Source organism: Protopterus annectens, chromosome 2.part0, assembly GCF_019279795.1.
Source record: "Protopterus annectens isolate FY-2018-M chromosome 2.part0, PAN1.0, whole genome shotgun sequence".
Taxonomy (NCBI): domain Eukaryota; kingdom Metazoa; phylum Chordata; order Ceratodontiformes; family Protopteridae; genus Protopterus; species Protopterus annectens.
The window spans coordinates 128,553,037-128,580,791 of record NC_056728.1 but is presented as its reverse complement, the minus strand read 5'-3'; the positions used below and the strand labels follow the sequence as shown (position 1 = coordinate 128,580,791).

Sequence of the window (27,755 nt, the reverse complement as noted above, 5' to 3'; positions counted from 1 at the left end):
CTATTGTCATAAAGTTTAAATATGTGTGGGAGTGTTAGTCTATGGATAACTACATCCAGTAGCAATGACATTTCCACTACATGAGCAAGGTATTCCACTGTTTTTTCTTCAGGTGACTTTAGTGGCATTTTATTTATGGTATGAAGGTGTGCCAAATAGCTTGTGAACACTGCCATTTCTGTTAGCTATAGAAATCTGTGTGAACCAACCTCTGAGATCATATCTGGGACACCAGATCCCTAGGAGGGTCTCTCTCTCTCTTTCTCTCTCTGTAGAGGAAGGAATACACAGCTCTGAAAATCATCCAGAATCGCACCTGTAAAGAGACTGCAGTATTCTTGGAGTACATAGACTTTACATCATTCAGTGGTGACCCCAAGTAACAAATGAGTAACTATCATCCAAGTAGGAAGCACCAGGACACTGCAGTGTTGAAAGATGCCCACATCATAGTAAGCACACCTGGACAAGGCTGAATGTAAAGGGAAGGAAAGGTCAGATGGCATCACTATATAATGAGAATACTGCCCATCCATAGCAAGGCCAAGCAACAGCATGTCTGGCCCAGAAATAACAAGTCATTAGGTATCTATCACTCTTCTCAAAGCCATCCAAAAAACACAAAGTTGTCATTAAAATGTGATAGACATTCTATTACTGGGAAATGATTTATGATTACAAAACTTTTACCAGCATTACAGTTGCTTGAAACGCAAATGCATGATCATCATTACTGACTTTAATTAAACTGGTGCACACTTTTCCTGAAAGGAGAATAAATGAAACAAAAAAAAGAAATGCCACCCCAAGCTACTGAAAACACTAATGTATTATTTTAATAATACAAGCTAAGAAATTAAACAAATTTAAAAACATGTTTCCCATATGGAGGCACTTCACCGCCATTCCTGCAGACTTAACTATTTTCACTCCAGTATTGTTGCAAATCAGACAAACAGAAAAAGAAAAACACAAGTTCATGCAAAAAATGCATTTTATACTTCCGCTGAAATGAGACAATCTTTGATCAAGAATATAAAGTCTTGGAAGTAGCTGGACAAAGCCTTCCAAGGGGACTCTGACATTGCCACTCACAAAAACGTACATATGATTTATTGATTTTGAGTTAAACTATTGCAAAACAGAATATGTTTTCATGACTTATAAGAGTAAGCACACTTGCAGTTTCACAGAAATTTTAGTCATCCAAGAAAATACGCTGTTCAGTAATTTTGAATGAGCAGTTATGCTTCAAGCAGTTGTAGTTTTCCACAGACACGGTGGAACTATTTCTCTGCTCTGCTTTTTCCATACAATTTCCATCTCATAAAGCAGTTAAGCAGTACAGCACAAAATTCATGTTTACATCAGCACCTGCACACTTGAATAGCTATTGTGCAAAGCAAATGTGTATTACCTCTGAAACATGCATGACAATGAATTCTGAAGTGTTTTCACTGCTATGCAGAATTACTGCTATGCAGAATTCAGTAGAATCTCAAGATAAAAAAAATCATTTAAATATGCTTACCTTTTTGAAAGCTCTGTGGATGGCTACAAGTTGAAGAGAGCCATTTTCAGTGTTCACTGTGAGATTTCAAACCTTTGAAGAAAGGAAAATGAAGACTTTGAGAGGCATTGAAAATGCGTCAGAAACATTTTTTGTGCATTTATAAAACTATGTGCCAAGAAAGAAGCACATTAACATCAAGCTATTACGAAACACAGCCACAAGATATGACAAGGCGCTAGTAAGCTATACTGAAGCATTGCCTCCTAAGTGAACATACGAAAGCAGAAGCTTTCAGCCTTCTGTTTTAAATACAAACAATGAATAGCAGCCATGAGGCTGCCCCATATAAGAGGTGTTGTACAAGCCTCAAAAGGGATGCAACATAATTGTAGAAGGAAACCCTCGACTAGCACAGAGGAAAGGATACTATCTAATAACAAAATAGATCCTTTACATGTGTAAGAATAAAGCTGTCACCATCTTGTAGTCATATCTTCTGTACTAGAATATGTGAGGCAATCGTTTGTACTAGAGGACAACATAAAGAACTTATTGTGCATTTTTACAAAATCCATGCTAAGTGAGAAGCTAGACGTTGCATTTATTTGCGCATAACACAGACAATGTTTATGCTACATATGAATAAAGCAGGTAAAGATCCTATATTTGATGATATGTCAGCAGTTCATTTATAACCACTCCTAGCAGGACTGGAGCAACCACTCTGTAACAGCCCAGGTGTCGTTACAGGCATGGCTCACTCCAGCACTCAGTTTTAGTAGTGTCAGAATATGTGATGGGATATTTGTATGCAGGGAAGAAAATTGATTTTTTTTCTTTTTGGGAACAAAAGGAAATGCAAACCTGACGTCTTCAGAAATTCTGTGTTGTTATGGCTCACAGGAGAAGTTTGTGTGTGTCTCTCGGCTTTTCCCGGTTAGGGGTCGCCACAGCGGGACTCCGGTCCGCTAATAATTGGTACTGGATTTTTATGTACCGGGTTACCAGCCCTGATTCACAACCTTCAATGAAGGCATGCCCATTCACGTATGCCTCCACACAGAAGACGCTCTAGCTGAGAATCGAACGAGACAACATCTTGCTATGAGGCGACAACGCTACCGCAGCACCACCACCGCAGCTGCTCACAGGAGAAGTATAGTCTAGTTTTAGTGACTCAAGCTGTTTTTTTTTTTTTTTTTTTTATTATTTTTTTAAGTCATTTATCTTAACAGAAATTTGCCTTGCAATTAGTATTTGCCTTAAAGACTACTGCAATACAACTATAATACATTTGTCGAGTCTACTTCACTTCGCCTAAAACTCATTTGGTAGAATTTAATTTCACTGAGACCAAATCACCTAATTGTTCAAATTACCGAAACTTATTTGACTGAATCTCATTTTACCGAAAGCTTACATTGAATGTTAAGCTATAGACACGATGTTGGTTTCCCTTCACCTGTGACTTGCTTGTGATAAAAAGAATTAGTATAACTTACAGTGCTGACTATCAGAATACAGATAGTCATATAAAAAGTAGTTTTGTAGTGTTTTTAAATGTGGGTATGTCTCTTTACATTTTTATAGGAAGTATCTAAAGTAATATGGCAGATGTTTTATGTGTTCCCCTCAATAGCGGCAGAGTGTAGAGTACTGAAAGGCAAGAAAAGGTTTATGCCCTTTTCCCCACTGTAGTGTGATCCTGGAGTTAGTATATATAGTTGGAGGCACAGCCCCCCACATTGGGGGGTGTGGGGGCAAAATCCCCCACTTAGTTTGGTTTAATATTGTCCAGTTTCTGTTAAGAGGGTAAGTACGTAGTTTTTAATTCTGGAAAGAGTTAGTCATTAGTGTTGTAAGTGTGCAGGTCTATGGTGTAAAATCTAGTATTTTGAAATTCAGCAATGTAAGCGTTCGGTGAAATGAGATTCAGTCAAATTAGTTTTCGGTAATTTGAACATTAGGTGATTTGGTCTCGGTCAAATGAAATTCGACCAAATGAGTTTTAGACGAAGTGAAGTAGACCCATATATCATTAAAACTAAAAAGTTGACATGCCTTGCAGGTCACCATAACTTTCCTAACTGGCAACCTCTGTCCCACTTTTTTTCTTTACATTCAATACTATAATGGCACAGAATTTTTTTGGAACCAAAAACCTTCATGAAATATAAAAAGAATGTTACAGCTCCACTATGTAATGTGTGTTTCACATTCATGTCTATTGATTTGTCATTGTGCTTTGCAGTACTGCTTTAACTGTCAACTGTGCAAGCACGAGAAAAGAAACATTGCAGCACAGCTATTACATCAGCACCTTTATTATAGCCTGTACATTATGTTTCAGGAATCTCAGAATAGTGTTTATAATAAGTTTCACACTCTCCTCCACACAGTGCAGTTTCCTGTTAGCACACAGCATAGCTTTTAATACCATAATAAAGATATGCAACATAACATTAAGTACGGCAATTCCTAATCCTACTGTACTAACGTGTCACATGCCCCTCACTGGGTATCACAGAAAAGTGCTCATCACATAATAGCTCTATGCTGCTTTCTCATTACATCATATACCTAATCATTTTTTCCATCCCTTATTTAAATATACACCACAAAACATTATTTTAGCATGGTACTACTATATGATTCATTAGAACGGAACGGCCTACCATGCTAAGATGTTATATGCTATTACGGAATTAGCAGATAGCTGTACTGTGCACACTTAAACTGCCACTTGCTTATTATTTTCACACTTAGACTGCCACTTGCTTATTATTTTCACACACAGACTGCCACTTGCTTATTATTTTCACACTTAAGACTGCCACTTGCTTATTATTTTCACACTTAGACTGCTACTTGCTTATTGTTTTCACACACAGACTGCCACTTGCTTATTGTTTTCACACACAGACTGCCACTTGCTTATTGTTTTCACACACAGACTGCCACTTGCTTATTATTTTCACACTTAGACTGCCACTTGCTTATTATTTTCACACTTAGACTGCCACTTGCTTATTGTTTTCACACAGACTGCCACTTGCTTATTGTTTTCACACTTAGACTGCCACTTGCTTATTATTTTCACACTTAAACTGCCACTTGCTTATTATTTTCACACTTAGACTGCCACTTGCTTATTATTTTCACACTTAGACTGCCACTTGCTTATTGTTTTCACACTTAGACTGCCACTTGCTTATTGTTTTCACACTTAGACTGCCACTTGCTTATCGTTTTCACACTTAGACTGCCACTTGCTTATTGTTTTCACACTTAGACTGCCACTTGCTTATTATTTTCACACTTAGACTGCCACTTGCTTATTATTTTCACACTTAGACTGCCACTTGCTTATTATTTTCACACTTAGACTGCCACTTGCTTATTATTTTCACACACAGACTGCCACTTGCTTATTATTTTCACACACAGACTGCCACTTGCTTATTATTTTCACACACAGACTGCCACTTGCTTATTATTTTCACACTTAGACTGCCACTTGCTTATTGTTTTCACACTTAGACTGCCACTTGCTTATTATTTTCATTATCAAAAATTCACAATAGTTACATGCTTGTTTGTGTATATACAGTCAGTGACTTTATGTGACTTGTTGCTCATGGCTGAACTTGTCACTGCTTTCTTCGTAGATGTCAGGGCTAGTTTCAATATTAGTTTTAGTCTCCTGAAGTATTCTTTACTGAGTTCTGTTCACATTTGTTCATGTATTACTGCCAGTCCTTCATCAGTTCCCAAATATTTATACACTCCTTCCTAGTCAAGTCACTTTATATCACTTTCCTGTACCAGACTGATATATTCTTGGTACTGCAGTTTTCCAGCTTTAAATGTTGCTTTCACACATTTAGCAAGAGCAAGTGACACTCTTACATCATCTGAGAACCACTTGCAGTTGTGCTTTCAACTCCTTATTTGATGGACACATTTGAAGTCATCCACAAAAAGAAGATGAGAAGTGATTACAGTTGGATGTTTTCTGGGAACCAGATTATGTCAATTTCTTTATATGCCTTGTTGTTGCTCATGACTGAATTTGTTTCTGATTTTAATTGAATTCTACTTCCTTCATTTATGGGTGAAAATCTTCCCTCCTGTATAGAATATAATATTTGGGTCTACAGATAACCTTTTACAGGATGACATTGTGAATCTGGTTGTTACAATGTTTATTAATAGTTACATAAATGTTACCAAGGGTGCTCATATAATTACTTACATGCATAGGCTTTGGTAGGCATTGTTTAACTTGGCAGTTACACACCTGCATGTGGTAGTAGTTATATGCCTGCACATGGTAACAGTTATACACCTGCATGTGGTAGTAGTTATACACCTGCACATGGTAGCTAATATACACCTGTACAACTGCACATGGTAGCTGATATACACCTGCACATGGTAGCTGATATACACACCTGCACATGACAGTAGTTATATGCCTGCACATGGAAGCAGTTATACACCTGCACATGGTAGTAGTCATACACCTGCACATGGTAGTAGTCATACACGTACACATGGTAGCAGTTATACACCTGCACATGGTAGTAGTCATACACGTGCACATGGTAGCAGTTATACACCTGCACATGGTAGTAGTCATACACGTGCACATGGTAGCAGTTATACACCTGCACATGGTAGCAGTTATACACCTGCACATGGTAGTAGTTACATGCCTGCACATGGTAGCAGTTATACACCTGCACATGGTAGCAGTTATACACCTGCACATGGTAGCAGTTATACACCTGCACATGGTAGCAGTTATACACGTGCACATGGTAGTAGTCATACACGTACACATGGTAGTAGTCATACACGTACACATGGTAGCAGTTATACACCTGCAAATGGTAGTAGTCATACACCTGCACATGGTAGCAGTTATACACCTGCACATGGTAGTAGTCATACACGTGCGCATGGTAGTAGTCATACACGTACACATGGTAGCAGTTATACACCTGCACATGGTAGTAGTCATACACGTGCACATGGTAGTAGTCATACACGTGCACATGGTAGCAGTTATACACCTGCACATGGTAGTAGTCATACACGTGCACATGGTAGTAGTCATACACGTGCACATGGTAGCAGTTATACACCTGCACATGGTAGTAGTCATACACGTGCACATGGTAGCAGTTATACACCTGCACATGGTAGTAGTCATACACGTGCACATGGTAGTAGTCATACGTGCACATGGTAGCAGTTATACACCTGCACATGGTAGTAGTCATACACGTGCACATGGTAGTAGTCATACACGTGCACATGGTAGCAGTTATACACCTGCACATGGTAGTAGTCATACACGTGCACATGGTAGTAGTCATACACGTGCACATGGTAGCAGTTATACACCTGCACATGGTAGTAGTCATACACGTGCACATGGTAGCAGTTATACACCTGCACATGGTAGTAGTCATACACGTGCACATGGTAGTAGTCATACACGTGCACATGGTAGCAGTTATACACCTGCACATGGTAGTAGTCATACACGTGCACATGGTAGTAGTCATACACGTGCACATGGTAGCAGTTATACACCTGCACATGGTAGTAGTCATACACGTGCACATGGTAGCAGTTATACACCTGCACATGGTAGTAGTCATACACGTGCACATGGTAGTAGTCATACACGTGCACATGGTAGCAGTTATACACCTGCACATGGTAGTAGTCATACACGTGCACATGGTAGTAGTCATACACGTGCACATGGTAGCAGTTATACACCTGCACATGGTAGTAGTCATACACGTGCACATGGTAGTAGTCATACACGTGCACATGGTAGTAGTCATACACGTGCACATGGTAGCAGTTATACACCTGCACATGGTAGTAGTCATACACGTGCACATGGTAGTAGTCATACACGTGCACATGGTAGCAGTTATACACCTGCACATGGTAGTAGTCATACACGTGCACATGGTAGTAGTCATACACGTGCACATGGTAGCAGTTATACACCTGCACATGGTAGTAGTCATACACGTGCACATGGTAGTAGTCATACACGTGCACATGGTAGCAGTTATACACCTGCACATGGTAGTAGTCATACACGTGCACATGGTAGCAGTTATACACCTGCACATGGTAGTAGTCATACACGTGCACATGGTAGTAGTCATACACGTGCACATGGTAGCAGTTATACACCTGCACATGGTAGTAGTCATACACGTGCACATGGTAGTAGTCATACACGTGCACATGGTAGCAGTTATACACCTGCACATGGTAGTAGTTACATGCCTGCACATGGAAGCAGTTATACACCTGCACATGGTAGTAGTCATACACGTGCACATGGTAGCAGTTATACACCTGCACATGGTAGTAGTTACATGCCTGCACATGGAAGCAGTTATACACCTCCACATAGTAACAGTTATACACCTGTACATGGTAGCAGTTATACACCTGCACGTGGTAGCAGTTATACACCTGCAGGTGGTAGCACTTATACACCTCCACATGATGGCAGTTATACACCTGCAGATGGTGGAAGATATACACCTGCACATGGTAGCAAACTGGAGTACTCTATGACAGCTGTTGCAATTTCATCCTGTCTGAAGTATGCCACATGCTATGTTCCTTTCCAACCAGTAATAAGTTACTACATCAGTAAGTACAAATCAGGTCAATCCAATGTACACAAAATACAGATAAAATAATACTGCAAGGTATGCCGTTTCTCACTTTTAAAAAAACCAAGACAGTGTTTTTTTTTTAAATGGCTTTTATTCATATTTGCATGTCCCAAATACATAATAACTGAGCATTTTACAGCATTTCATAACTAAAGCTTGCAGCAGGCAACATACTACCTTACTGCTTTATATCTTGTAGAGGTTGTTTTGCATATTTAAATGCCCTTTGTCAAAAAAGAAACACTGCAATATTCTGTTGCTGTTAAATCACAAAACGTCTCATGTATGTTCTAGAATACTTCACAGGAGTAATTAGGCTAAGAAATGATTGCAGCTTAAGAAACCCCAAAGTGAGAAGACCAGCATACTGCAGTATAATATTCTAGGCCCACCTCTCTAACTGCCATCACAGGTACTTCTGCATTATAAAGTCTCAATTTCACACAAACTTATTAAACACCATTCCCTGAAGGACATTAACTGGCAGCTACTACCTATAATTAAATGGGCAAAGACACTTTTAATTGACAGCTCTCTCTCTCTCTATCCCTTTGAGTCAGAATTGAATGTTTTAGCAAATAAAGGGAAGCATAGCTCTTTTGCACTGCCATTTTTTGTAGTGTCCCTGAGTTAAGAAAGACGGTAAGCTATTAAAGTCCCTGGGGCCTTTTGCCTTAAATAACCACTGTGCAGCACTTTAATGGTAGCATGCATAAATGATGTATCCTTTAAATACCATCTGTTACTTTTTATGTTGACTTGCTATGTTTGCGCAAGCCATTACACTGATTTAACTTTAGGAACAGCAGCAGTGATTACTATTATCCTTCTTAAAAATAAATGTATTTACTACTTCTTAAAAATAAACTTATTTACTATGAATATTAGTTTGTTGTTAGGCTGACTGATGTGTTGCAATTCCAGTGGGCAGTACTGTGCTACTCCTCTGTGATTTAAATCTGGAGAGAGTGACTGCCTTCAGTATTAAAGACATGCATGTCATAAAGGTGGCTTAAACTCTGGCAGATTTATTGCACTTTTACTTAGTCAGCTGTAGAAGTGGAAATAAAAAGAAGGGCAAGGGGGGAAACAAACATGGTTGTAGCCTGTTGCAGGAGTATATACACTAATAAGACAGAGTGAAAAGAACATTTAAAACAGCAAAATTTATAGAACGAGTAACATTTAGTAAGTTGCTTCACTGTGATCATAAAACACCAAGTAAGAATGCTTCAACTCAGCTGTGTAAAATTAATTTCAACTGTTTGCTCTTGTGGAATTTTTTTGTGAAATCACAGTAATCAACTTTTTGCAAAAGTAAAATGTTTTATATCAAGAGAAGATTTTGTTTCCCATAATTATGAATTGTAAAACAAGAATATCTTGGAACAGCTGGATAAACTTGGTTTTAACTGTTTTTACTGCTTCTGACAGCACTTGTGAAAGCAATGTAATTCACATTTTAGCACAGGGAAAACAATGTATATCTTTTCCCTTTGATCACGCGTATTTATCTGAATAATGTGAAATCAGTTTTACCCGTCTGCTGTCACTTCACCACAGTCAAACTGCAAAACAAGAGAGTGTGCCAGTTTAACCAACAGATAGCAAACTAGTTGAAAGAATCCAGAGTTAAGGCAGGTGTCTTATCAGAAAGAATAAAAGTACCTTACGGGTTTGTGTTGGGATCCCCTCGTTTTTTTTTAGAGTATACCTACATAACCTCCAAGCCATAACTCCTGGCCTACAGTTAATTAAGCTTCCACAGGACTGGCTGTTACTGTCAAATCACTCAATGGTACCCAATTACTATAGCAAGAACTAACCCTCATAAACCAATGGTATATGGAAAAAGGGCTAAAATCAAATACAAATACTGTACTGTCACTTTCAATAAATGATCCTTCACCTCAACCTACAGTATAGTTAGCACCCCACTCCAATCTGATAAGCAAATTGACTCAGGTAGCAGTAATGGCAAAAGAGGTAGTTAGGGTGAGATGTTGTGAGATGATGAAGAATGGAAGTAATGTTGGTCCAGATGGCATACCTGTGGAAGCATGGAGGTGTTTAGGTGAAATGGCAGTGGAGTTTTTAACTAGATTGTTTAATGAAATCTTGGAAAGTGAGAGGATGCCTGAGGAATTGAAAAAAAGTGTTTTGGTACCGATTTTTAAGAATAAGGGTGATGTGCAGAGCTGTAGTAACTACAGAGGGATTAAACTGATCAATCACAGCATGAAGTTATGGGAAAGAGTAGTGGAAGCTAGGTTAAGAAGGGAGGTGATGATTAATGATCAGCAGTATGGTTTCATGCCAGGAAAGAGCACTACAGATGTGATGTTTGCTCTGAGAGTGTTGGAGAATTGCAGAGAATGTCAGAAGGAGTTGCATTGTGCCTTTGTGGACTTAGAGAAAGCATATGACAGGGTGTCTAGTGAGGAGTTGTGGTATTGTATGAGGAAGTCGGGAGTGTCAGAGAAGTATGTAAGAGTGGTACAGGATATGTACGGGGGTAGTGTGAAGCAGTGAGGTCTGCGATGGGAGTGATGGATGCGTTTAAGGTGGAGGTGGGATTACATCAAGGATCAGCTCTGAGCCCTTTCTTATTTGCAATGGTGATGGACAGGTTGACAGACAAGATCAGACTGGAGTCCCCATGGACTATGATGTTTGCAGATGACATTGTGATCTGTAGTGAGAGTAGGGAACAGGTGGAGGAGACCCTGAAGAGGTGGAGATATGCTCTAGAGAGAAGAAGAATGAAGGTCAGCAGGACTAAGACAGAATATATCTGTGTGAATGAGAGGGAGGATAGAAGAATGGTGAAGATGCAGGGAGTAGAGGTGGTGAAGGTGGATGAGTTTAAATACTTGGGATCAACAGTTCAGAGTAATGGTGAGTGTGGAAGAGAGGTGAAGAAGAGAGTACAGGCAGGATAGAGTGGGTGGAGAAGAGTGTCAGGAGTGATTTGTGACAGACAAGTACCAGTAAGAGTGAAAGGGAAGGTCTACAAGAGGGTAGTGAGACCAGCTATGTTATATGGGTTGGAGACAGTGGCACTGACAAAAAGGCAGAAGTCAGAGCTTGACGTGGCAGAGTTGAAGATGTTAAGATTTGCACTGGGTGTGACGAGGATGGACAGGATTAGGAATAAGTATATTAGAGGGTCATCCCAGGTTGGAAGGTTTGGAGACAAAGGCAGAGAGGCAAGATTACATTGGTTTGGACATGTGTTGAGGAGGGATGCAGAGTATATTGGGAAAAAGATGCTAAGTATGAAGCTGCCAGGTAACTGGAAAAGAGGAAGGCCTAAGATAAGGTTTATGGATGTGGTGAGAGAGGACATGCAGGTGGTTGGTGTGACAGAGCAAGATGCAGAGGACAGGAAGAAATGGAAACATCTGATCCGCTGTGGCGACCCCTAACAGGAGCAGCCGGAAGAAAAAGAAGGGTGAGGTGTTATAAGTTGTTTCCTTCTGATCATTTTAAAATGTTGGGTGTTGTTTCCTCCTGATCATCAACTGAAAATCAAAATTGCTTTAGTTTGGCTCAAGATAAAAACAAAGAGTTTTATTCATATATTCTTACTCGGCTAATGACCCAAGGGGAGCCTTTCTAAGCCTAGCCAAGTTTTCCTGAAAGAATAATTACATCCTAATAGGACACCGAGGGCCAAGCAATTATAAGCTAGCTCTATATGTGGATGTCAGGCCCGGTGTAAATTTCCTATTCCACATATACTGGTCTAGGTTGCGCTTAACTTGGGCAAGAGATTATTTCAGCTTCAAATGGATTTTCCTTAGGAGTGGCACTCTCTGTGATGCACATCTGTGTCTGCAGTATGTTTTCTTTAAGTCACAAACAAAATTTTTGTCCTTAGACCTTGTATTTCTTTTACTGTATGACTTGCAGATTTGTAAGTGTGGGGTTTGTGGATGTCTTGTAAGCCAGGCATAGATCACCCCACAGCAATCAATAGGAAACTAAGTAGAGGGGTTTAAGGCACTCTGCATAAAGAAAGTTTGTTATGCCTTGTTTTCTTTTTCTAAGGAACCTCTGAGGTTCCTCTAGTTGCTGCATACGTTTGGTAAGGCACCTTTTTCTTACACTTCTGTCAATGCCATTTTTACCATGAGCAAACTCCTTTATAAAATAAAATAAAATTACAATGACAGGACATCTGAAGTAAAACTATTTTTCTCTTGGTGCCCTTCTAAGGAGGACAAACACTGGACACAACAGAGTACCTTAAGTACAAGCAAAAACTGCTTTAATTAATGAAGATTAAGCAAATAAAATGTTCTAAGCACATTTCTGATTTAAACCATTGGGAGTATTTCATTTTATTTGTTTGCTTTTCTTTACTTAGAAAGTTTAACTGGGTTCAATGCCCATTTCAGCTAAGGCCTAGGGAAAAAAAGCTCCAAGAAACAGTAGATGTACAATATGTGACCACGTTTAAACAAGCAATGAAGAAATATGTGCAAAAATATTGACATTGATTAAAATTAAGGGATGTCACACAAAGATATAAAGTGTAAGTAGTTCCAAGAAGTAACACTGGTAAGTATGACAGTTCACTGAAGCAGGAAACTGTCATTAGAAATGTAATAACATTGCTAAGCTGTAGACAGCATTGGCATTTGATAGCTAAAGTACTAGCTTATGTAATCACGCTGATTTGTAAGCTAATAAAAGAACAGAAGTGCCTATGTTTCTCATTGGAGGACTGCAATAAACTCACTTTAGTAAGACACAAAGAGCCAGTTGGGTTTGTACCATTTTATAATATTGCAGCTGGCTAGGATGTTTGAGAGTTGGTGGAGTATTTTATGTGCCATTATAGAAGCTCAGAGATTCTTGGACTTTCGCAATACAAATGCCCTGGAACAATTGGAGTACCCATTAGTGGGAATAATATTTTGGATGTTATCCTTACTAATAATGAAGCATCTTGCACCATCCCTTGCATATCTTTAGAAGTTGTTAGGTCTGACCCTAAAGCAGTCTCCTTTGAAATAAAACCGAAACCTGAGATCCCTTCTACCCAGTACCTTTCAAATTTCTTTAAGACAAGCTACCTACTCTAAGTGATACATTGGCAAGATTCAAATCACCACCAACATGGTTAACTCCACTGAATACAGAGAAATGTACACCACCACATTATACCAGCATGTAAACAGCTGCATAGATGCAGCTGTACCCCATAGAAATAAGTGCAGGGCAAACTCCAGAAACAAACCCACATGGTGGAACCATAACATCAAAAACCTTTATAACAAAAGGAAAATAATTTCTCCCAAAATTAATAGTAATAATTCCCAGAATGTTGGAGACCTTGTCACTGAACTAAACAAACAAAGGAGCTTAATTAAATCCACCAAAACCAAGTTTGAGGGTAAAATAGCTACCCAAGCCAAAGACCATCACAAGGCATTTTTTAGTTATATTCGTAATCTCAAAAGCATAACACAGCAATGCACTGATCTGATTGTGAATGACGTTACCTACATTGAGGCTGAAGATACAGTGAACCTACTCGCTAATAAATTAACTCTAATTTTATACCTGTCTCCCCTGTATGTCTCTCAATAAACTAGAGCACCTCCAGCTATCACACAAATCTAAGTCCTAAAAGTGCTATCAAAAGCTAAAAATACTGCACTGATAGGTCCTGACCATATCCCTGGATGCATCTAAATACCATGAAGCACAATTTAGCCACATCTCTAACAACACTGTTGAATCTCAGCCTCCATACAAGTTTTTCTCCAAGTGAATGGAGAACAGGTACAGTCATTCCCCTGAATAATGTCCAAGTGAATGGAGAACAGGTGCAGCCATTCCCCTGAATAATGTCCAAGTGAATGGAGAACAGGTACAGTCATTCCCCTGAATAATGGAGGAATTTCCATAGAGCCAGGCAATAACAGACCCCCAAGTCTGACTAACCTCATGCAAAGCCATGGAAATACTCATCATGGAACTAATCAATAAAGACGTAGGGAACTTTCAAACAATGGACCCATCTCAGTTTGGATTTTTCAAGAGCAGGTCATGTTTTATCAAACTAGAGGATTTTTTTGAAAAGCTCACCAAAGTAATGGATGTATACAAAATGGTACACGACAAATACCTCAGACTAGCCAAAGCTTCTAAAGCAGTTCCCCACTCAGGCATAGCAGAAAAGCTAAATAGACTGGGTATAAACCCCTATGTCACCAACAGGATTGCCAACTGGCTCACAGATAGGATGATGGGCCCTCTCCCATTTGGCATCTTCTTTTCTGAAGTAAAAGCCAGTACCAAAGGGCTCTTGCTGATTAAGTTTGCAGATGACTGCAAGCTAGGAGTAGACACTGAATCCTCAAAAGCTGTAGCTATCCTGCAGGAAGGTTATTTCAAATAAACAACTGGTACCAAAATCACTGACTGGAATTAAATGCCAAAAGTGCATTATTGTATCCTGTGGGAAGTCATCAACACCAGGGAACTATGATATTGATAATACGCCCCTAAGAGTTGAGCGACTTGTTTGGGATTTCAGAATGTATATGGACATTATCCTAAATTTCGACGAATGTGTGTCTATTGTTGTAAGAAAGTTCTTCTGTCTAGATCTATGGATGTCCATCTTTACTCAGCTCTTATTAAGTCAATCTTTGAATATACTGCCCCTTTTGATATGTATCTGTCCAGACACATGCAACAACTGGAATGGCCGCAGATATTTGCTAAAAGTACACAAGGCCTAAACAACATGTCCTACAATGACCAACTCAAAGCCCCATCACTATACTTGGTATCTTACAGACTGCTAAGAGGTAACCTGTATTTGGCATACAAGGTGTCCTCCAACCCATTACTGATGAATTTACTGCACATCAGCAAATCAAATGGCATCAGAAATACTCATTCTAGGGATGTAAACCTCTTGTGCAACATCAACAGAATGGTTTGGAGGGACTGCTTTGTCTTTCAGAGGATACCGCTGCTGTGGACTCCCCATCAACATAAAGCAAAGTTCATCCCTGTCCATTTTCAAGCAAAACTTAGATCTGTGGATGGAAAACAAAAAATTTACCCCAGGACTACTCCCATACTACTAATCGACAAAGGCAGCTCCTAAATACTTTAGCTCATGCATGGCTCCCCTCAAATTATCTATGGTATGATCCCAGTTAATTTCTTTAGGGGTAATATAAAATTATTGACTATGGGATGGGTAAGGCCGATCTATAACCAAATAGTGATAATTCTGTCTCATTAAGACCAGCACCCCTGTGTGCCGCTAGACGGAGAATCCATCTTGTCTCCATCTCTTCGGTCAAAGTAACAACGTCCCCCCCCCGGATACTACTCCTCATGGTATGCAACACCTGAAATAAAAACTTATGATGCGGGCCATTAGTCAACATGTGTTTAGAAATGGCACTGTAGGACTCACCCCTAGAGAAAGCATACATATGATCTCTAATTCTTTCTTTGAGGGATCGATTAGTATTGCCCACATAAAAACAGAAACAGGTCTGACAGGTAGCAACATAAACAACATTTCTAGTGTTACAGTCAGACCTGTTCCTGAGTTCCCATACTCTCCCATCTCCGTCTAGCGGCACACAGGGGTGCTGGTCTTAATGAGTCAGTTCCCCTGAAACTGATTTTAAAAGTGAGACCTCTGAGGTAGCTATTTATTTCTTACTATTTGTATTTAAATGGTTACATGTGCTATTATATATATATATATTTTTATTATATTTTTAATATGTTTTATACATGGTTGTATAACTTTAGGCTTAGATGCATTATTATTGATTTTAAAGTTGCACCTTTCTAATGCTTGATATGCTAACAGGAAGTGATGTTTTTCATAGGATATGATGTCTGCTATATATTATGACTAGTTGCCTTTTGAATTACGTCTGAAGAAGCAAAGTTTTTCTTTGTGAAAGCGCTTACGTTTTGTGCACCAATAAACCTGTGTTTTATTTTACTTGGACAGTTCCTGGAATCTGCTTTGTGTAACAGCGAGTCATTCAGTAGCATTTCTTTGCTACGTTGCCTTGGATAGTGTGAGTAGCGTTTTTTGCTACGTTGCTTTGGACAGTGTCTGTAGTCTTCCATCCTTTGGGACTGTTGTTATCATATATATATATATATATATATATATATATATATATATATATATATATATATATATATATATATATATATATATATATACCCAACAGCTATGAAAACCCAAGGGAGTAGTGATGAATAAAGTATTGTCAATGTCATTGGTCACCTTATTCATTGGTGTTAGTAGCTCAGCAGGGTGTACACGTTAAACCTCTGATATAAGATCAGAAAACTGCAGGTTCCATTCTAAGGCCGTCAACTTATGGATTTAAGATAAGAAAATTATAGGTTCCATCCCAAGGTCATCTACCTGCAGATGCAAGGTCAAAAAAATTATAGGCTCCATCCCAAAGCCATCTAGCTGTGTCACTCAGGGCAACAGCTAGGGCAAATTTCAATTCCAAACCAATGTTCTTTCTGCCTCTTTAGATGAATGTTAAACAAAATGACAAGAAGACCGTGAGATACAGTGCACTGAAAATTCAGCATTTTGATCAAATGAAAAAAAATGTATTTAAAAATAAAGGAAACGAAATCTAAACAATGCATTTGATTGTTATAATCAAGTGTGTCTTTAAAATAAGAAATTAATTGTGAATAATTAAATATGACAGAATAAAAGAATACAGACAGAAAGATAGAAAAGAGACGCCATATGGCAGCTGGCTGAGAACTGTATTTCATTAAAAACTGTTGGATCACAAAACCGTGATTGATACAGATTGCAAAAATAATTTATTCTCTGTACAGACAGGCACCCTAACACTCCTTTAATTATTCAGCTTTGTGGCTGTTGCACTTGGGGCATGTGCACAGAATTATCACTTGTGCAAAGCATGTTTATGCTGAGTGTACAAGGTCCAAGGACTTGGCTGCAGAATTTCTGACTGGATACTGAGACTGCAGATCGATATCCAGACAGGCCATATAAAGTATTTTCACTATTTATTATTCCTGTTTCACCCATTTACAAAAACGTCCATCACAAGACTACAATGGAAAAGGACCTACTGGCTTACTCATTTAATGAAATTCAAATAAAATTAGTTTAATTCACATATCACCAATCCAGAAACAATTACATTGTTCTGTATGGATAAGTAGTGTGGCAAAACCCTGTGAGACAGAATGCCCTAAATACTTATAGAGCTACTGCATGGCTCTCCTTCGGATTGCTGCACACCCTAAAATTTATATTAATAACTTCATTTCTATCTTAATATTTATTTATTTAATTGGAGAGGTCTTCTCAACTGCATGAGGGAAACTCTTTTCTTGTACTTTAATATATTTACTAATTTCAGACTTCCTGCCCAGACTGACACAAGGGCCGTGGACAATTACTACCAGAATCTTGCCCTTAAATAAAGCAGTATTTCACCCCACAGAACAAATATTAATACATGCAAAGCACTAAACTGAAAGAAAAGAACCTGTGTGCCTAGGTCCTGGAACAGGAGTGATGAGAATTAGCCTTATAAACCTTCCTAGCTTGACGTTGGAGAGCTATGGCCAGTCATTGATCTGGCACTCAGTAGCCATCTAATATTTGGATGGATTTCCTAAGCTATTGTACCTTGAAAGGAAAACTCATCTAGCTGTTCCAAAAATGTAGCTGCTTTATGCTTCCACAGTGATTCAGTCTACACAATATACCCGCAGAGAAGGAAGGCTGCACAATGGGTAATCTCTTCTCTTTATGCACTTTATGACTGGCTGGCAATTGTAAAGGAAGGACATCTATGAGCATCATCAGATCAGCAAGGCTTGCACTGGAACAGTGATATAAACACCTTTAAAGCGTGGCATTATGTTTCTTTTCATCCTTACCCCCTCCCACCCCTTATTTGATATTCAGGCCCCCATTCCCCATTGCCAATATACTCAGCACATCATAATGGCATCCAGAGCCCCTAAGTAAGGGGTCAGGTTGTGAGGCCCAGAGATTCTGGCCATTTTCTAAAGGGACATAGGAGATTTTTTCCAGAATGCTCCTAACTCCAACCTCTGGTAGCAGGTATACTCTGGTGTACTGATCCCACCTAGAGTTCAGTGGCGCTTTTTCTGATGAGCAGTTTTAATTCGAAAATTTAATGTCAAGGTGAGTTCCCCAGCAATGTCTTGCATAGTATGAGCTGGCAATGTACTTTTTTCAGGTGGGGTCTCTTTTCACTTTTTTTTAATTTCTCCAAGTCTTTTGGGTTTCTAATGCCATGAAGGGAATGGACCCCATTCTTAAGTCAAAGTACAATTAAAGTTCATGGATTTAGAATTGTTTCAATCTTTGATGTCAGACAGAAGTGCTCTTCATAGCACCCACAATGTGTCAAGTAATGACTCATTCTGAAATTCATATGGAGTTGCATGTACTGATAACATATCTAAATATGATTGCAGATTCTTTTTATAAGACCCATTGCTCCTACTACTATTGGAACTGTCTGGGTATCTTTCTTCCACATTGCTCACATTTCTGCCTGCAAATCCTGATATTTTATGACTGTCTCTCTCTATATGCAAGGCACTGTACTCACTGGGTGTGGCAATTTGAATGTTCAATGCTACTTTTTTCTTCTTTTCTTGGACCACTATATCCAGTTTTCTAGCATCTATCTTTAGAACTGTTGGTAATGGGTGATCCCATGTGATATAAACTTCATCATTTTCTATGATGCTTTGTGGCTCATGTTTCCAGTGTTTTTTAGCTACTTCAGTACCATAATGTTTGCACAATCTCCAGTGCAATAGTCTTGCCACATTATTATACAGTCCTTCTGCCATTAGTATGTCGCGACCAGCAACGAGGTGTGCAACTGTTTCCAATTCTGTTTTACAAAACCTACATTTGTCTGTTTTGGCAATATTTATGCATTTTCCACATTTCTTACCTTCTCATCTAGTCCTTCACCTTATATTCTTTCTTTTATTTGTAGCACATTCAGTTGCTGCCTGATTTTTACCTAATTCTGGTTTGATTTCCATTCCTGCTTAATGCTGATATGCTTCTACTAAATTAAGCAGATAAGTCATCTTAGATTTATTCTCCTCATGTTTCAAAACTCTGACTACATTTTGGTCTTGTGAGGTCAGTAGATATGTGTGGAATCCCACGATTGCAGATCTATACATGTAATCAGTTTCAAGGAGGTCCATCCCTCCTTTAGAATGGGGAATATATAATCTTGGTATGCACTGAATTTTATAGATCATTTGTTGAGCATGAAGCATCCTTCTTGTTTTAATATCTAATCTATCTAGCACGTTTTGGGGCCAGTCAGTCACTCCAAAAGTGTAAGTTAGGACAGGAAGAGCAAATTGGTTTATAGCTTGGATTTTGTTCCTAGATGTCAACACAGTTTTCATGATTAATTTAAGTCTTCTAAAGTATTCCTTACTAAGTTTTATTCATATTTGTTGATGTTTTATTGCTGATCCTTCATCAATTCCCAAATATTTATATACTCCCTCTTGCTCAAGTTCTTTTATATCACATTCTTGGCCCAAACTGATGATTTCCTGGTGTTGCAGTTTTCCTGCTTTAAAGGTTGCTTTTGCACATTTATCAAGACCAAATGACATTCTTACACCATCTGAAAAAGTTTTGACAACTTGCAGTTGTACTTTCAAATCCTCATCTGATGAGCTATACAGTTTTAAATCATTGACAAAGACGAGAAGTCTTTACACTTTGTTGTTTTCTGGGAGCCAAATTATAGCCATGGCCTAAGCCGTTAAGTAGACAGCTTAATGGATTAAGGGCAAGGCAGAATAGCAGCGGTGACAGAGAGTCACCCTGGAATATTCCCCTTTTAATTTTTATCCTTGGAATAATAATTTGTGCTTTATCATGGCTTAACTGCAGAATGGTCTGCCACTGTTTCATGGTCACTGTAATGTAGTCGTTCAGTGTACGGTGTATCTTATACATTTTAAGGACTCTCTTATCCATTAATGTGGGATACCATCAAATGCTTTTATGTAGTTAATCCATGCCATACTTAAATTCTTTCCCTTTTTACAGTTCTCCACAATGACTTTATTTAACAACAAATGATCCTTTGTTCCATATGACTTCCTTTTATTGCCCTGTTGTTCTATTGCCATAATTGAGTTTTCTTCTAAATGACTATAAACTCTGTCGGCATCAATTCTCATGTATAGTTTATACATCGTTGGAAGGCAAGTTACTGGTCTATAATTTTTAGGGTAGCTTGCAGGTTCACTCTTAAGTAGGAGCATTGTTTTTCCTGTTGTTAGCCAGGTTGGTGTCTGTTCGGGATGCACATATAAATAGTTCTTAATCATGGCTACATCTTCATGCAAAGATGTTAATATTTTTAACCAAAAGTTAGGTACTGCATCTGTGCCTGGGGTTTTCCAATTACAGGCTTTTCTTAACTTTGTTTCAATCTCTCTGGCTGTTACTTCATCCCATTTCATATCCTGTACCTTTAAACTTCTTATTCTTTCTTTTACTTCTTCTATCCATTTACCATCTTTGCTATGTTCCAAAGGATCTTCATAGATACTTCTACAAAAGGTATCTATTTCTTCATTTTTTGGTGGTCTTTCATTTCCTTTTACCTTTTTTCCCAGTTCTCTATAAATCTTTTTGGGTCATCAATAAATTGCTTATTTTGTACTTTTCCTTTATATTTGTCAGCGTATATTCTAAGATTTTCTGCCTGTTCTGAGATTTTTAGTTTGTTATTTGAAACAGTGCATGACAGATCCTGGTCTGTTCTAATACTGAGATTTGCTTTAATTACATCTATTTTTCTGAGTATTTTTGTTGATCTGTTTCCTCTTCTATATTCTTCTAACATTGACACTTCTTGTCTTAATTGCTTTATAGTTTTCTCCATTAGATACTTGTATGATGGTATTCAATTTCTCCCCTTCCTTTCCCTCACTGTCCTGTGTTCCTGTGGTAGAACTTTATCAGTTATTAATTTAGCTGCACGGTAATGTATCTTGTTTACTTCTGTTATATCGCATGGATCTCTATGGACAACCCTAACTACTGTGTTCATCTGTTTTATCAAACTGCTGACTTTTGGGGTTTTATTGACCTCCTGTAGTCCATTTCTTGCATTGATCTTAATATGTCTATCTATGTCTTTTAAATCAAGCAAGTCTTCTCTTAGCTCATTTTCTTCTAAACTGAGGGTGCATTTTTTGTTTTACGTTTCCTGTGGACATTTTGTAGAAAGTTCTATAGCATCTTCCTGTGGCAAATTCTCTTCAATTTCATTCTGTGCCATCCGTTGCTCTGTCAAATGCGAACTCACTGGGGTATCCTCAACATTGACTGCATCAGAGTTTCCACAGTCTCCTGTTCCTTCCCTTGCTGTCCAGCTTCAAGTGAATGTTTATACTGGTTTCATGTGGAAGGCTCCAAAATATCTTTGTATGGCACCTGACCAATTGCTTCCTGTTCCTCTAGTTTCCCCTTAATTTGGATATCCATTGCTCTATCCTGTTGTGGTGCTTTATGAATTAGATTTTCTACACTAAATCCTTCACTTCGCAGGTACTCCATAACCTCAGTTTCTATTTCTTTAACTTCCCCATTACCGATCTCCTTTTCTACTTTTCCTTTGTCTTCTTATTTTTTGTACTGTAAAGTTTTCCTTGTCTGGATTCCTTTTACACCACTGTAGTATGACCACTGAGCTTGAATATATAATTTTTGGGGATGGTGTGCAGAGGGAGTTTGACCTCTGTAAAAAAAAAAAAAAAAAAAAAAAAAACTGACAAGCTTTTTTTTCTGAAAATTCATGATGACTGCTGGTCATCTGAATGCTGTTTTCCTGTAAGAAGCTGCTTAGCCTTTCTCTCAAGACCTTTTCATGATCTTCTGCACTAGTGAGGTCAGGCTGTGTGGTCAGAGATCACAGTAATATTTTGAATACTACCCTGTAGAAGAACAGCTCCATGTCACACTTTCCCTCTTTGAATGTCTCCCCTTTAGCCAATGATCTTTCGAGCAGATCATTCATCCATGTCTAACCATATCCATTAAAGTGTTAAGCAATGTGAATTCTAACTTACCTGCTTAGTCCTACTTTGGTGATGCAGTTCTTTTCCAGATCTCTGCTTTACCTTTCTTCATGCGTCCATGTGTGTCCACTCACACTTACTGTTCTATTTTATGAAAACAGATTCCAATATTTTCAGAATCGTTCTATGTTTTCATGATTCCCGGCATACTGTGACCTTTCCTCGTGGTGGTCTTCCTCACTATCCTCCTTTTGGACTTGGAGCATTTTTTTATTTGACAGGTTCCATGCCATTTTTGCATGGATATTCTATGCTGCCCAGCTGTGTTTTTCTCTAATTCCTCCCTCCTCAGATCCCTGGCTACTTCTGCTTTTGGTACCACTTTCCTTTGCATTCAGGATAGCCTTACCAGTCTTTCAAACCATGGTGACCTTCCCCTCTGTTTTATTTTTCCTTTCCTACCAAGCCCTTTCCTAATTCTCTTCCCAACATTTTCTCATGTGGGTTTCCTAGTATTGATTCACGTTTTTATTCTACCATTCCTCCATGTTATAACCTTCACCATTTTTTTAAACTACATCTTTATTGAATGATCACTTGTGACATAGGCAGTTTTACATTTATACAAAAGTAATCAAACTGTATTAACAAATTAACATTAACAAACATTATACTTCACATATATTAGTATATATCCTAAGCAACATTACATAAAATTTTCAATTCCTGTCCCCCCAAGAAACATCTTTATTAAACCATCACTTATGACATAAGCAATCACAGCTTTATATAAATGAAAACAAACCACACCGACACAATCTATTTTTTACTGTTTGGTCCCCCAAAGCTTCCACACCACTACATTTATTTCTGATCTTGCCTTCTTTGCTCATATCATAAACCAAAATATGGCACACTCACTATTCACTAATGAGAGTTACACCTAAGTGACCACTACTTTTAATCTGCAAGTCACAATGCATGTATAATGACCTGTAAGTAGCGTTTTGTTTTTTTTATCATTCCTCCCCTCTCTCATCCTGACAGCTATTTGAAGTCTCCTCTTGCCTTCTCTCTCATTCTGCCTGATTTCTGTAGTGACCCACACCTGATTACTTCCCACAGGAATACTCCTGCACCCCCCTCTGTACATCACTTGTCTTGTTTACCAATAGTTTTTGAAGCCCCACAGTATACATGTTTCTCCTGATGTTATTAATACTTATGATTCACTCTTTGTTACATGCTTCTTACATTATTCAGCACGGCCCTTCTGTTACCACCACTGCATCTACCCTGACGTTCATCTCATTTTCCCGTATCCTTCTTTCTCCCCTTCATTTCTCCTCTTTTTACGGTTTCCTTTACTTGTTCTTATTCCGTCTCACTTTAAATGCATCATCATACTGGTCTGTCTTTCTTACCAACCATTCAATATCACTGTTGTCTGTGAGCTGTGATGAACTTTGCCCCCAAGTACATGTTTTCCTTCTCTCTTCTTCCTTTTCCCCTTCTGTCCTTCCACAGTCCTTAATGAATGCAGTCATGCAAGGAAACGAATTGGGAGCATTTATTACTGTAGCACTGTATAGTCACATGGCAGAGTGATTGCCATGACAACGCATTGTTGAATTGTATGGGTAGGGGTACAAATCAAATAGATCTAAAACTGCTGATGCTACTATACATAACCAGCAAGACAAAATATGGAATAATCTATGTAGTTCTTAACCCCATTCACAGGGACAGAAGTTAATTTATGACAAAGAAAAGATTAAAAAAGTTAATGGAACAAATAAAGGCATAGAAGCCACATCTTATGAAGCGACTATACAATCTCAAAATGTACACACTGAAAATTAGGTGTAAGGGGAGGGGGGTAAAATTTAGGTACAGAAAATGTTACAATGTAAATGTGAGAGGTTAACACAAAATTAAAATATACAAGAGGTAGGAGAGGGGAAAGATCAGTAAACTAAAAGTACAAATATCAGTCTTAAGGATTTTTTAAATGAATAAATGGTGGATAACTGTAATGGGTTACTAGAGGATGTAATTCGGTGTAACATCATCTGAGCTACTTAAAATGGTTTGGCATAAATGGTACAGGACAGGGACAAAAAAACAGCTGCATGGCATAGGCTTTAACCTTTTTCAGACAAACTATACTGATGTTTACCTATTTCTGTCAGCATATTCGTAACAATGGAGGGATATGATAAACACTTTATATGACATCAGTACAATATATTTTTATTGCAACTCTACAGACCCAAAAAATAAACATACAAATTCCTCATAAAACACCACATGCACAAACATACATCAAACGCATACAAATAAAAACATAAACTTTAGAAAAAAATTAAAATAGAAAAAAAAAGGAAAGTTCCAAATACAAACAGCCAACTACAAAACAGCGCTAACTGCAAAATGGATCCAAATCGAAATAAAACATTTAACCAAATGACAAACCTAACAAACATTAGCTTATCACTCAACACACTACAAAATGATTACAATAAAATTACCAACAACATTAAAATGACTGAAATTTCACTCGGAACAACAGTAGGAGGTACACATGAGAGGGTTTATTCTATTAAAACCTATGAAAACATGCATCAGTTGACAAAAAATGCAGCTGCCACAACCCATTTAAAATGGTAATACAAACAACAACAACAATAAAAATGCACAGAAAAATGAATATGCCTGGTCTGCTTATGCTATGAATTATGTTATAGTGCAGGACCTTAGGATCATCGGAGGTTACTAGGCTAATGGCTCTAGGGCCCTTACAAGCCTAGCCAAGTCTTACCCCTTATTTCCACGATCAGCGCTTATCACCCCTGTCCAAAAGGGACATAGGTGTAACCCCTTGGGTGAATTTACAGTTAGCCATCCAATCGTCCAGAGTGTGTTTGAAAAGCACCAGCGAGGTGCTCTGTAGGATTATTAAATGTATTTTGCGACTTAGAGCATCACCACTTGCCTGGAAACTCATTCTTTATATCTACATTACAAGGCACTTCATTAGCCATAAAGCAGGCCCTCACATATTCCAATATTGTTAGTCATTTGTGCCCATGATCCTCCCTGTCTATCACAACAGCTGCACTGCTCTGTCCTTTGTCTCCAGCCCTTTTCTCTGGGTACTGGTACCATTTCTGTGAAGGCAGCTGTCTCTATAGTCTTTTTTAGCTGCTTCCTTAAGCATTCCATCAACTAAAACCTTTGTACCTACATTGGCCATTATATATTCATGCACCTCCACCTTCATCTAAATCCTTTGTACCCGTACTGGCCACTATATATTCATGCACCTCCACCTTCATCTAAATCCTTTGTACCTACACTGGCCACTATATGTACATGTACCTCCACCTTCATCTAAAACATTTGTACCCATGCTGGCCACTATATATTCGTGTACCTCCACCTTCAACTAAATCCTATGTACCCATGCTGGCCACTATATGTTCATGTACCTCCACCTTCATCTAAAACCTTTGTACCTACATTGGCCATTATATATTCATGCACCTCCACCTTCATCTAAATCCTTTGTACCCATACTGGCCACTATATGTTCATGCACCTCCACCTTCATCTAAAACCTTTGTACCCATGCTGGCCACTATATGTTCATGCACCTCCACCTTCATCTAAATGCTTTGTACCCATGCTGGCCACTATATGTTCATGCACCTCCACCTTCAACTAAATCCTTTGTACCCATGCTGGCCACTATGTTCATGCATCTCCACCTTCATCTAAAACCTTTGTACCTACATTGGCCACTATATATTCATGTACCTCCACCTTCATCTAAATCCTTTGTACACATGCTGGCCACTACATGTTCATGCACCTCCACCTTCAACTAAATCCTTTGTATCCATGCTGGCCACTATATGTTCATGCACCTCAACCTTCAACTAAATCCTTTGTACCCATACTTGCCACTATATTTTCATGCACCTCCAACTTCATCTAAAACCTTTGTACCCATGCTGGCCACTATATGTTCATGCACCTCCACCTACAACTAAAACCTTTGCACCCATGCTGGCGACTATATGTTCATGCACCTCCACCTTCATCTAAAACCTTTGTACCTACACTGGCCACTATATGTTCATGTATCTCCACCTTCATCTAAAACCTTTGTATGCATGCTGGCGACTATATGTTCATGCACCTCCACCTTCATCTAAAACCTTTGTACCTACATTGGCCACTATATATTCATGTACCCCACCTTCATCTAAATCCTTTGTACCCATACTGGCCACTATATGTTCATGCACCTCCACCTTCATCTAAAACCTTTGTACCCATGCTGGCCACTATATGTTCATGCACCTTCACCTTCAACTAAATCCTTTGTAACCATGCTGGCCACTATATATTCATGCACCTCCAACTTCATCTAAAACATCTGTACCCATGCTGGCCACTATATGTTCATGCACCGCCACCTTCGACTAAATCCTTTGTACCCATGCTGGCCACTATATGTTCATGCACCTCCACCTTCATCTAAAACCTTTGTACCCATGCTAGCCACTATATATTCATGCACCTCCAACTTCATCTAAAACCTCTGTACCCATGCTGGCCACTATATGTTCATGCACTTTCACCTTCAACTAAATCCTTTGCACCCATGCTGGTGACTATATGTTCATGCACGCCCACCTTCAACTAAAACCTTTGTACCTACACTGGCCACTATATGTTCATGCACCTCCACCTTCAACTAAAACCTTTGTACCTACATTGGCCACTATATGTTCATGCACCTCCACCTTCAACTAAAACCTTTGTACCTACATTGGCCACTATATGTTCATGCACCTCCAACTTCATCCAAAACCTTTGTACCCATGTTGGCCACTATATGTTCATGCACCTCCACATTCAACTAAATCCTTTGCACCCATGCTGGCGACTATATGTTCATGCACCTCCACCTTCAACTAAAACCTTTGTACCTACACTGGCCACTATATGTTCATGCACCTCCACCTTCAACTAAAACCTTTGTACCAACACTGGCCACTATATGTTCATGCACCTCCACCTTCATCTAAAACCTTTGTACCCATACTGTTCATGTACCACCACCTTCAACTAAATCCTTTGTACCCATGCTGGCCACTATATGTTCATGCACCTCCACCTTCAACTAAATCCTTTGTACCCATGCTGGCCACTATAAGTTCATGTACCTCCACCTTCAACTAAATCCTTTGTACCCATACTGGCCACTATATGTTCATGCACCTCCACCTTCATCTAAACAGTTTGTACACATACTGGCCATTATATGTTCATGTACCTCCACCTTCAACTAAATCCTTTGTACCCATACTGGCCAC

General features: G+C 38.7%; 1 protein-coding gene across 4 annotated transcripts in view; it reads right to left on the bottom strand.

Moving 5' to 3' along the window:
* Positions 1-27,755, bottom strand: part of LOC122792993 (probable JmjC domain-containing histone demethylation protein 2C) — a 1,041,568-nt gene that overhangs the window by 740,239 nt on the left and 273,574 nt on the right. For all 4 annotated transcript variants that reach the window (XM_044060615.1, XM_044060616.1, XM_044060618.1 and 1 more), the window contains one exon: positions 1,532-1,603. The gene's annotated coding sequence lies outside the window, so the exon portion shown is untranslated. The remainder of the gene's footprint in view (positions 1-1,531; positions 1,604-27,755) is intronic.